Here is a 12374-nt window from a genome sequence, read left to right as displayed (position 1 = left end):
AAAAAGGAGGAAAGTCTCTGAAAAGAGGGGTGGGGGGGGGGGGGGGGAAAAGTAATGAAGGCATTTGAAAAACATACTTGTTTTACAAGAATAAGAGAAAGGTCTGGAAGCAGGGGAGAAGGGGGAGCCTATAGATAATCATGACCAAATTAGTAACTTGAATAAATTTCTGTTCAGAGCTCAAACACTCTCCTTACAACAGTCAGTGCACTGCCAAATCCTACACTGAAACTACTGGAGAAGCCTGCAAATAAAACCAGGGGAAGAGCAGGGCCTATAATTTTATCAGTGTGTTAACAGTTAATCAAATTTTGTTGAATCTCTTTGTGCATCACAATTATTCTGCATATTTGGACCAAAATTTCACTTCTTTTGAAACTACAAGATCCTCCTACTGGCATGTTTGTTTTACTAACCACAGACTACTAAGATGATAATTTCCAGAACTGAAGAAAGACAAGCTAAAAGAATTATAAAGTGAACAAAAACAATATACAAAACACAAATAAATAAAAAGCATTTTAGCTTTGCATGGAAGTTTGTGACACGTGAACATAAGAAAGAAAAATTCATTCTACAGAAGTGCTCAAGGGGAATATATGCTGAGATCAGTGGATCCTTACTATGAGAAATAAAAAATTAGGCACAACATTTGTTTGCTTCTCACCTGCATTTAATTTACTGCTCTGAAGGAAGCAGCCAACAGTGCCTATTTACCCATCAACACCATTGGGAAGATAGTAAAACAGTCAGTACAAAAAGCCTTTTTCTTCTTTGAGTGGTAGCCTCTGTGGCAATGTACAGACACTCCATTTCTACCAGAAGAATTGCTGCTCTGCCAGTAGACATCACAAGTGTACAGACATTCCAGGTTGTCCTCCCAGAAGCAATAATGGTCATTCAGAGAGAACAATAACCCTATTCCAAAGAGGAAGAGGTTGCTCCTGGAAGAGCTTCCATTAGGAGAATGGATGTCTGCACACTTCCCTGCTGCTTAACTCCTCCAGGGGGAGAAGGAGGAGTGAAACTAGAAGGAAAGGCTCCTGTGCCTTCCAGAGACCAGGGTCACTCCAGTCTGGAGAAGGCACAGGGGCAGCTGGAGCAGCTGCCATCTGCTCCCTGCCGACTTCTCAAACACCAGAGTCCTGAAAGAGAGAATTGGGTGAGAGGCTTCGATATACTGCATTGTCTGCTGAGTTCTTGTGCACCACTGCAAGCCCAAGAAGAGCACTGCAAGTGCTCTACCTCCTTCAATCACAAAAGTCTCTTGTGTAATTAGTGGGCAGGGGGGTTGACCCACTGCTCCAGTTTCCCCAGGAATGGGAGGACTGGAATAGCTTGTGCTTTCCCCAGACCAGGACCATCCCAGTCTTGGCAAGGAGCAGAGGAGATATTCAGTCTGTAACTGCCCTGTCTGAACTGCACCCTCCCCCAGAACGATTTCCAATGGTGGAATCATTTCCCGCAGTGGAACCTTTGTACGCAGCCAGTGTTCTACTAACGAAACACTTGAATGACCCAATTAAAATGGTATAGGTTGTAGCCGTGTTGGTCTAAGGACATAAGCAGATAAGGTTCTTTGGGTACATCTGGTATCTTTTAAGCTACCCCTGTAACGTGGAAGATATCAAATTTTGCCACTTGAAAGAGATAGTTGGTCTAATGAAAGCTATCAAATTTACCCAAAGAACCTTGTCTGCCTAAGTAGAAAGGGCAGGGATTAGAATTTTAATCAAATACTGACTGAAGTACTGATTTTACAAAGACATATCTACAAAGAGTAGTCCTACAGTATGGTATAACGCTTAGTAAAAGCATGCATTAGGAACCCACAAACTTCTGAAATTTAAATATTTGAAAAGGAAGCTAGTAAAATTAATAGGGTAAACTTTAATTTGTATTGGTTCCATATGACTAATGTGTTTCTAATAAGAGTAATGCAATCTGAAAATAAATCTCAACAATCTCTAAGCATGAATTGCTGCAGCCTTAATTTTTTTTGGAGTAGACTACAAATACAAAGATCATCTCAAACATTTATTTCTGTGTAGATAAAACTCAGAGCTCTAGCCACATCCAAAATTTGTGAGGTTCTGTAGCTCATTTTACCATCTGCCTGACACATTTTTCTCTTTGGTGTCCTGAGTTTACCTTAAGTTCCTATCGTGCATAACTTCCAATTTATGCTGATCATAGTCTATTTGCCCCCTACCTTCCCCCCATTTTAAAACAGCTTTTTTTTTTTTGTTTCTATTGAACAATTGTATCATCTGACTGTCACATTCTTCTCTTTGGTGTCCTTAGTTTACCTTAAGTTACTATTATAAAAAACTTCCAATTTATGCTGATCACAGCCTATTCACTTTCCCTTTTTTTTTTTAGAACTTTTTTTTTGTTTGTTTCCCTAATGAACAGTACACACCAACCTGATGCCGGTACCCACCCTTTCTAAAATTTGTCCTCTCTACTTACTATGCATTTGCCAATGAACCTACCACAAGAACCCCACTCCTCTTCTTCCCCCACTCACTAGACACCTTTGGGTATCACCTTCCACTCCATTCTTAAAAACTCACAAAAGGGATCAAATCTTGAGGAAAATATTCCTAGGCCCCCTACTCTCCCTCCCCACACCTGTTCCTGGCTTCCAGACAGTACTTTAACTTTGCCAAGGGCATTAGCTGCCTCCACAGGCACCTAGTGAGTCCTGCCTTTACAAAAAAACCTATCAATTTATCTCTAAATGTCACAACTACCAAAACCTCCCACAAGGAAACCATCATAGCCCACAGATCCTACAAGTCTAGCCCACGATATGGTATACCTCATCCAGTGCACCAAATACTCTCACAGAAACTACATTGGTGAAACTATACAAGCTACCCACCAGAATGAATGATCACAGAAAGAAAGCTAAAAGGACAGAGAAGCCAGAGTACAGGTAGGAGATCATTCTTCATAAAAAAAAAAAAAAAAAAGCCACTCCCTTTCTGACCTCAAGTCTTGGGTTGGAGGAAATTTTGCAAAATATTAAAAAAACAAAAACCATGTCTGGACATTAAGGACCATAGGCTTAACACAGACATGGAGTTCATGGCCCATTATAGTCTACCTGATCCACTAATCTCTGGACTCCACAGGTGATAATGACCCCTTTTAAATGGTCTTGGTCTTCTACTTACCAGGTAAAAGGCATGGCAGGTTGGCACCTTAGGGCATCTATACATGTGCCCAATGCCTGCTGCACTGCACTCTAATTAGAACGCTTCAGCAGCCTTGCTGTCATGTGTACTCAGCGTCCCCATGTCCACCATTTCAAAATGGTGGTGGGGTGCTTTAATTAAAGTTCGTCGAATTGAGCTTTAGTTAAAGCAGCCACACTGTCATTTTGAAGTGCAGAACACTGACACTGCAGGCATTTTAATTAGAGCGGCTCCCGAGAGCTGCTCTCATTAAAACACCACTCCTCACCCCCAGCACATGTAAAGACACGGTTAGAGGCTAATTAGTTCCACTTATCAGGTTATCCTTTCTAGTGCATTTCTCTTGTCTGTTAACTGCCTGATGTCTCTTATATCCTGCTTTTATTTACACTGGAGTTTTGCTCAAGCATTTATTCTATCTGGTGTATAGCTTAAGCTGTGCCTGCTTTTTCTCTCAGCTTGTCTATATCCCCTCAGCTATATAGTTAATCTAATAAAAGGTATCACCCACAAAATCCTTACCGGCTTAAGCCACTCTTAGTAGCTACTTCCTGAGATTTACATTACTTGCGTTCTGAACTAATGCCCTTGTTGTTTTCTGTTCTGTTCCTCTGGAGACAAATTCTTCTACCGTTGATTTATCAAGGATCTAATGATTCAGCACTTCTACCTAGATTCACTACTCTGACACTTTCTCCTATTGGTTACAAAGCACTGGTCCACTTCTTTGGTTTCTTCTCTCCCCATTTCCCTTATCATTGACCCTTCTCCCTGTACCACTTGGGTAAAGACCTGAAATGAGGCAATCCAAGAATATTCATTCTCTCACAATGTAGTACAGTGTTGAAATAAGAAGTTCCAAAACCCTTAACTTGCCCTCCAGTATAACAATCAGTTTGCAAATCATGAACTAAGACTCACTTTCATCTTCTGAAAGAAAGAAAAACAAAATATGCAAGGCAGCTTATGTTCCCTCACCATCCAACACAGCAGTTTTTCCCTCACCATCAAACTCTACTGTTTTGGTCTGATTCTAGAACTATAGGGTACTATATTCCATTTCAAAACTTCTGTTCAGTTAGCTCAAAAGCTTTCAGGGTAAATACTTTATTTACTAAGGCTTGCTGCTTAGCTCCATGCTGTTTGAGATTAACTATTCATAAACTACAAAATCCACAAGACCATCATCAAGGCATATAAAGACAATTTTTTTTTTCAGATTTACCATATTAGAAATAATGCAGTGTGTGACACTGAACATCCCTACCCAATAAAAGAGAAGTGTTGCTGTGGTTAAGAAAAGGTCAAAGGCAAAAGCCAAGTACAGTTCATCCATATTTTTCAGGCTATTTTCACTACTAATATGAAAGAGGGAAAAAAACTAGAAGAACACATGAGCTTCTAAAAAGGAATGACTATGAAAACCACTTACCCAAATAACAGACCTCCCACAATAAGACCCTATTTAGGTCCAACTGCTCACATAGCAGAAAGAGGGTCCTGCTAGAGGATAAGTTATTTTCCTACAGGGAAAATGTGTTTAAGAGAAGATTACAAGTCCTTCTCAAAAAAATCCAAATATAACAACGACTACAACTCATTAACAGTGCTGTTTTATGTTGAAAACTGCATAAAACTGATCATTTCTTCAGCTGACATGTTTCGCTGTTTGTGTTCAGTCAAGTAGGGCTAGAGCTTTGCTGTAGCCATGACAATCCAGGAAATGTCAAGAGGTGAGGCTTTTCTGTTATATCAATTATTGTACCAATTGTATAGTTGGGAGAGCTCCTGGACAAGTTTCTGGGCATCAAGTGTTCTTCCTCAGGTCTAAAAGAGAAGCAGACAGGCTGAGGCATCACAGAAGGCCTTGCCTCTTGTGTTCAGTCAAGATATTCTTGGTACATTAAGAATAAAACTTAATACAGAATGAACAGGATCATCGCAGAACTGCAGATTAACTACAATGACAAGACCAATTACAAATATGAAACCCTAAAGTCAAAAATGATGTCCTGGCTGTACCCAGGTGAATAACATGGCCTGTGGCAAGATTATTAGTAGTGAAAGATTTCTATGAAAACAGAGTGATGAAGGCTACATGGGTTGTTCAGTCTGTACAATTTGGAGAATACATGAAGTAGCGATCAGGTGGTTTGCTTTAAGAGATTATTGTATGAGATGCTACTGCATTTGCAGAAAGATGCTGTCTCAAACCTAAGGGACTGAATACATACTGTGAGAGCTTTCCAGGCATCTAAAGTATACCAGAGCATTTCTTTGTGGTGCAAGGATCCTGGGCAAAAGAGTAGAAGGATAATTTCCCATGACCCATGGAGTCCAGAGAAATCCGTCATGAAAGCAGGATCAATGTAAAGTACATTATAGAATCTGCACTATTGAGGTTCCAAAAGAAGAACTTCCAGCTCAAAAGACACTGTTGCGGAGCCTGTGCTGGAACTGTTTTCTCAAGCAGCAGCAGCATGAAACCAACAGGGTCCTTTTCAAAAATCACCGCTTCCAGAAAGATGACCACTCACTTGCAAATTCTACTCTGTAGATGCAGCACCCACCATGCTGGAATTACCGATGGATTTGTGAATCCATCAATAAGTTTATGTTTAGTTCACCACTGCATTATGTTCATAATTATAAGATTTAGAAACGTTTTGTAAGCAAAATATCAAGTTCTTTAGAAATTTTAATTTCACACTGTCTACTCAAAAGTTAAGCTTTCCACTGACCAGAAACTAAGAGACAAGTAGATTTCTCAGAACCTGCCTAAAATAATGCACGTAACCATATAACATCACAGGTTTAGTAAGCATAACCTTATTCCCCTCTCATCATTGGCTCTCACAACAACAACAACAACTGATCAATGCTCATTCAATTAAAATGTTTTCTCATTTACCTCAAGAGAAGAAAACTTGTATTTCTGGGAAGTGCCCAGGTTCAAACCTTATAGCAGATTAAAAAAAACTGGTAGGGATATACTCAAATCGCAGAACCCAGGGCCAAATCTCACAGGCTTGCTGAGACACTGGGACTCCAATTTCATGGACAGATTGCAGGCAGATACATGGGCTGCCACTTCCACATTATCCCCTGGCCGGGCCTGGCTGTGCTCCCCACCTGGCCTTGACCTGCATAGAGGGGGAAAAAAATAAGTGCCTCCCCCACCCCCTTCCCGAACAGGTACAGGTCACCACCACCTCCCAGCAGGGTGTGCCCTCCCCACCCCCACCTTCCCCATCCAGGGAACATTCCCCGCCCCCCACAGCTCAACTCTGCTCCCTTCAACCTAGCCCTGCTCCTCCTGCCATAGCCCAGCCACACTGTCCCCACAGCCCTTCCCTAGCCCCAAGGGGATGCAAGGACAGACCGCAACCACTGTGCTGCCCCACTCCCCAGCTGGGCTCTGCTGCCCTAACCCTGCTCTGCAACCCTCAGCCTCTTCCCCCACCCTCTGCAGCACCCACTTATTGCAGGAGAAGCAGCCCTCTAACCCAATCAGCAGGCTGGGGGGAGGGACCTTTTATTTTATTTTTTTTGAGAGCCCTCCTTTTCTCAGCTTTTTTGCAGGGTTCCTTTTTCAAGGTTCTCTCGGATATTCACAGGAAGTGCCCGATTCCACATTTTCCATTAAAATCACAAAACTGTGATTCCAGTACATCCCTATATATTGGAGCTAAAAAACCTAAAGAAAAGATAGACCGTAGTTTTAACAGACAAGGAAGTTTAAATTCTGTACCTCAAAGGAATTTAAGAAAATTAACCTATAAAGATTTTTTAGAAAACAGGTTTGCACTGTTTTCCTCTTATTAGGATGCCTGTAGAAAAACTTATATACTACCTGATTTTTCTCCTTTTATCTTCAGTCTCAAGAACACAATCAGGCCTTTTTCACACTTTGGCTAGAAAATGACCAAGAACAAACACTTATCTGAAGGGCCGCCGTACTGAACATAAGCAAAACTGTCTTTCATCCAAAATTCCAGGGGCAGAGGTTTGCAGTCATGTTGGTCTAAGGACATAGGCAGACAAGGTTCTTTTGGTGAATCTGATATCTTTTATTAGACCAACTATTTAAGCTGGTCTAATAAAAGATATCAGATTCACCAAAAGAACCGTGTCTGCATTTCATCCAAAATGTTAGTCAATTATGTTAAACAGGTGTTAAAATACTTTCAAACTGTTGAATTAAAAACAGTTAACTAAGAACACTTTCACTTCTCAATCACTTTCAATATTATTACCAGTTGTCCAATAATCTACACCTTGTCCCTTTCTGACAACAATTGCCATACTGGGAGCTCTAGAAAGCAGTAGAATACTTAGAGCAAAATCAAATAAGCATACTATATAAGGTTTTTTCTGGTTCCTGCTTGGTTGTTTTTGTGTAATGAAGGGGAACTGGGAAAAAAGAGGTTTTAAAAAAATACAGGTATAGAACAAAATTAAAACAATGAAGATTTTTGAATACCTTTAAAATCATTAGACAAAATACTTTTCTTTATTCTTACAATCATTAGACAAAATACTTTGGAACTTACTAACTAAACTGAAGCTAAGAATTGACAGTGTTTATTTGATTCCAACACGAGGCATCACCCCGCCCCCCCCCCACACCCCCTGGTCAGCATGGAGGGAAAAAGCCTCATTTTCAGGGATCTTGGTTCTCTCTGTTAAAAAAAATCCAAAAGTCACGAATAAAAAAAATTCCCAAAATCTGCATTTTTCCACAACTGAAATGGAACAACACTATTTATACAAGTATCAGTTGGAAATCTACCAGCCTGCAAGGTGAAATCCACAGTTTCCTGCGTTTTTCTCCTTTAAAGGAGAAAATCCATGTTTTTCCAGCGGTGAGGCAGGCAGTGGCTCAGGTCCAGCTTCAGCCCCTTGAATTCAAGATAAGCAGGGATCTGGGTTTTCCTTTTGCCACAAAAAGATTCATTTGGCCGGGGAGGGGGCATGCAGTTGGGTGGAACAGAGGGGAGGGGAACTGCAGACTTTCCCCTTGCCCCCAACTGGGCCTGGTAAGGAGCTGCCACCTCCTCTCTGACCAGCATGACCTAGGCCAGGCCAAAACTGCTGAGCAGTCACCAGCAGCAGAAGGTTGGGGGGCAGGGGGAAGAAAGGGAAGGTACAGGGAGCAGGCTAAAGGGGAGATCAGGCATGGGACCATACACAAGTATGCAAGGCAAGTGGCAGGGGTAGAGGCACAGAGGGGCAGGTGACAGGGAGGAGCGTGACAGTGAACAAGAAGAGTGGGTCCGTCCCTTTACCTCCCACCACTGCCTTCCCCACCACAGGAGCAAGGGGGGAATAAATTTAAGATGACCTTCCACTAATTGGATTCTATACATGGAAAATTATAACACATTTATACATGTCCATGTATAGAATGTAACAAAGGGGGTATCATCTTAAATTTGAAGCCATCTTGGATTTGGAAAAATCAGTTCTCTGTGTGTACAAAACTTTCATTGAAAGTTATGTACGCATAGGAAGTGAAAAACAAAACATTCATATCAGGCTACACAGAACACTACCGAAGTGTATATAACTGTGAGACCATTTTATTAATGCAGTATTAGATCATATGCGCTACGATACGTTCTCTGCCTCTCTGCCAGTCTTAAAGAACAGGGCACCTGTAATCATCAGAACAGCAACAGCAAACAGAACATACTGACATAGGAAAAAAGTGAGTTAAAAAAAAGTGTTACTTATATGCTGTATATGTTCTTACAAAAAATGCAGAGGCAGTTTTGTCATTTAATGAGAAATTACCTTTTTAATGGTCTTCTACTGATACAAATGTGTGACCAGCTACTCCTCATTCAAACTTTCCAGATCTACCCAGCTTTCACTATGTAATACCTGCCCTTAATTCAAGAATGTAAGAGGAAGAACAGCTAGTTATGCTAAACCCTCACTAAATAAACAACCATGTCTAAACTATCTTTGTAGTAAGTCTTGTTCTTCCAAATATAAGTGGTATAGGGAAACCTGTGTATTTGAAGCCGACTCTTTTCAGTGCTTAATCACCAAAGTAGTTACATGTTGAAAAATCCATGAGCCTATGAAGCATACAAGCCACAAGCTTCATGAATATATGCTAGCTTCATAAAAATGATATATCAACTGCTTAGACAGGGGTGTTGAACTGTAACTTTTAGAGCTCTACCTACCCAAAAACTGGATTAATCCAGGTTGTACTTCAAGATGACTTACAAATGTTAGCCATTATTGCAAAGCAATGATTTTTACATGAGACTGCTCCTGAGGAAAACACTTCCTATAGTTAATTAATAGACCAGAGTCCAGCACTATGTAACAACACTGCCACCAGATGACTAGAGTACAAAGCAACTCCAGTTCCATCTTGCACAGCCACTGCTGAACTGAACAAGTTGGTCCTAGATAATAAAAATGAACTTGGACTCATGAAAGCTTATGCTTTGTCTCTGACATATATTTTAGTTAGTCTACAGAAGTGCATATCTACCCTGCCTTATGACTGACTTCAAGCTAACACAGCTACCTACCTCTCTTGACAACACAGCTACATTGTCCATCTACTGACTAACCAAAAGCAAGAGAACAAACCAATATCACCCCTCCATCACCCAAAGTCATTAGCCCTTCCCTGTAAATCAGGTAAAAACGCACAAAAGACTTGGAACCAACACCTCCCTCCCCCGACCTCCAAGTAATTCCCAGGTCAATACAAGATCCAATGCAACCTCTCCCACAGACCATGCAGGGGACAGCTTGTTTCAAAATGCAGCCATTCATTTCAGACAGCTGTGCCCTCATAAAAGCCTCTAACGACAGAGAGAATAGTGTCCCTCCCGTGAAAGAGCACTTTAAGGTGGAACTGGGGGGGGGGCGGGGGGGAATAAAAAATGAAAACAATGGAAGCACCTAACAACACAGAGGTCCAAGCATGCAAAGGAGATGTAGACAGTGAGAGGGGTAAAATCTAACAAGAGGTGGTTCTTTTTCACAGGCGTGTAATTAAAGTGTGGAATTCTTGTGGAAACTGACAATTTAGCCAAATTCAAAAAAGAGATGGGACAAATTCTTGGAGGAAAGGGGCATCAGTCACTATCGAACAAGAGATTTAAGGATATAGCCCTGAATCAGAACTGTCTATACTTTAAATGAGAGAAACTGCAAGTGAAACAGGAACAGTGGGAAAACCCCAGTGGTCATAACCCCCTGGTCATTCACTTTTCCTTTCAGCACCTACTCTCTGCCACTGTGACACAGGCCTTTTGAGAAGCTATTCTGGAACGTGGGCCAAAGCCCACCAAGGAGAGCTATCAATCCCCCTTGACGAAGGGGGCCACAAAGGACACTTCACTGATTGCTTGGGACAACTAAAAGGCAAAACAGGGATTGTAGTGGAGGTCATCGGTTCAAAATGAGCATGCTGAAGATGGATGCTGAGCAAAGCATCTGACCAGGGAGGAGGTTCTGGCTGAGCGGATCCTTGTGGGCTGTTTTCCTGTCCCTGGCCAGGTCATGCCTGCGGGCAGACTGTCACTGGACAGCACCCACCAGATCCCGAAGGAATCCAAGGAGCCAGCAGACGTTGCCCAGCAAAACTCTGCCCAATGTGAACAAACAGGAAAACAGTGTCCCCCTTAGTCCCAGGAGATCCTCCCAGCCAGAGCCTCCTTCCTGGTCAGGTACATTGCCAGCTTAGCTACAGCCAGGAGGAGGCTGACAAACATCATGACAATCTCAGGGCTGTGTGTTTGGATTCCCGACCCCAGAGGGGAAGGTATACATCTTAGTAAAAAACCTGACTTTGGGCTGGATTGGGGGATTTTTCAGTACCTTTTCCAAGAACTACCAGACTCTTATCAAAATGAGGGAGTTGACAAAAATGCAGTTTGTGTGTAAATGAGACAGCTTTGGAGGAAAACAACAGTACAACTAGGCTTTCTAAAGCAGCTGAGAGAGACTGGCCCATCAGGACAATTCTGAAACCTGGGGTGTGGGCTGTTGGGCAAGTCTGATATCTTTTATTTGACTAAATAAATAGTTGGTGTAATGAAAGATACTGGGTTTACCCAAAGAACCTTGAAAACCAGTTAGGCGCTCAGGGTGCCCCCAGCCCCCACTGACCTTGCCTGGGCACTGGGCATCTCCTGACTCCTTTGAAAGCTGCCAGCACCAAAATAAGATGATCCTAGATGTGGCCCCAGTTTTCCCCCTGTCCCCCCAGGTGATCAGCAACAGAGCCCAGCCTCACTTCTCAAGGGGGCAAGAGGCCTGGCTCCTTCAGGGGGCAGCAGCAACATCTCCTGACCCCCCCCTTGTCTGCAGTTCTATGCTTTCCCTTCACTTTTTTAAGTGGGGAGGGTGAGGGCAGCCCCACCCCCCAGGCCGCCCCTAGCACCCACTCTTCTTAAAATTGCTGGAGTTGAGCCAAGCCGCCAGCTCATTAACAACTACGTCAAGGCGCTGTGGGTCGTGCTCCAGGTGGGGCGAGCGGCTCGGCTCGCTCACATAGTCCAGCAGCTCCTGGCCCACCTGCAGCCGCCGGGCCACGTCCTTCTGCTGCACCTGCTCACTGAAGTACTGGGGAAGGGGGCTGGACCCCGGGCGCCAGCCGCCTCGAGCGCACGCGGGACCCCCCCCTTGCGCGCGGGCAGGCAGGGGGTGGGGGAGGGTCTCGGAGGGCCTCGCGCTACCTCCGTCCCGTGGAAGTTGCGTTCCTGCCCTGCCCTGCCCCCCTTCCTCCTCCTCCTCCTCCTCCTCCTCTCACCACGGCCCCGCTCTCCCACGGCCCGCCCCCTCGTCTGACCCCGCCCCCTCGCCGCGGCGCGGGCGACCAACGCGACACTCCCCCCACGCCTTCCGCCGGTGCAAGCACTGCGCATGCGCGAGGGCGGGGTAGGATGCGACGCCATACCCATCCTCCCCCTTGTGCCGGTGTGTGTATTCGCGAAAATAGCCCTATGCTGGTGGCGCCTGCGCCGAGGGTTAGGAGATTGCGCCGTAAGTGACGCCTGCGAGTGATGTGCGCATGCACCAGACGGCCGCGGCTGCTCCGCTCTCGAAGAAGCGAGGTCTTTCTCTACGAATGGCGTCTACTGTGGTGCCTGTCTAGGGCGCTTGGACCTGGGCTGCAGGAATAGGGTGGCTTAG

At 43.8% G+C, this 12374-nt stretch overlaps 1 protein-coding gene across 9 annotated transcripts in view; it reads right to left on the bottom strand.

The window, feature by feature from the left end:
- CLASP2 (cytoplasmic linker associated protein 2) overlaps positions 1-11687 on the bottom strand; it is a 216568-nt gene extending 204881 nt beyond the window's left edge. For all 9 annotated transcript variants that reach the window (XM_025204139.1, XM_025204136.1, XM_025204140.1 and 6 more), the window contains exon 1: positions 11633-11687. The gene's annotated coding sequence lies outside the window, so the exon portion shown is untranslated. The remainder of the gene's footprint in view (positions 1-11632) is intronic.
- Positions 11688-12374: the final 687 nt, after the last annotated feature.

Source organism: Alligator sinensis, unplaced genomic scaffold, assembly GCF_000455745.1.
Source record: "Alligator sinensis unplaced genomic scaffold, ASM45574v1 scaffold1118_1, whole genome shotgun sequence".
Taxonomy (NCBI): Eukaryota; Metazoa; Chordata; order Crocodylia; family Alligatoridae; genus Alligator; species Alligator sinensis.
The sequence above is the reverse complement of the archived record's forward strand: the minus strand, read 5'-3'. Positions and strand labels throughout refer to the sequence as shown.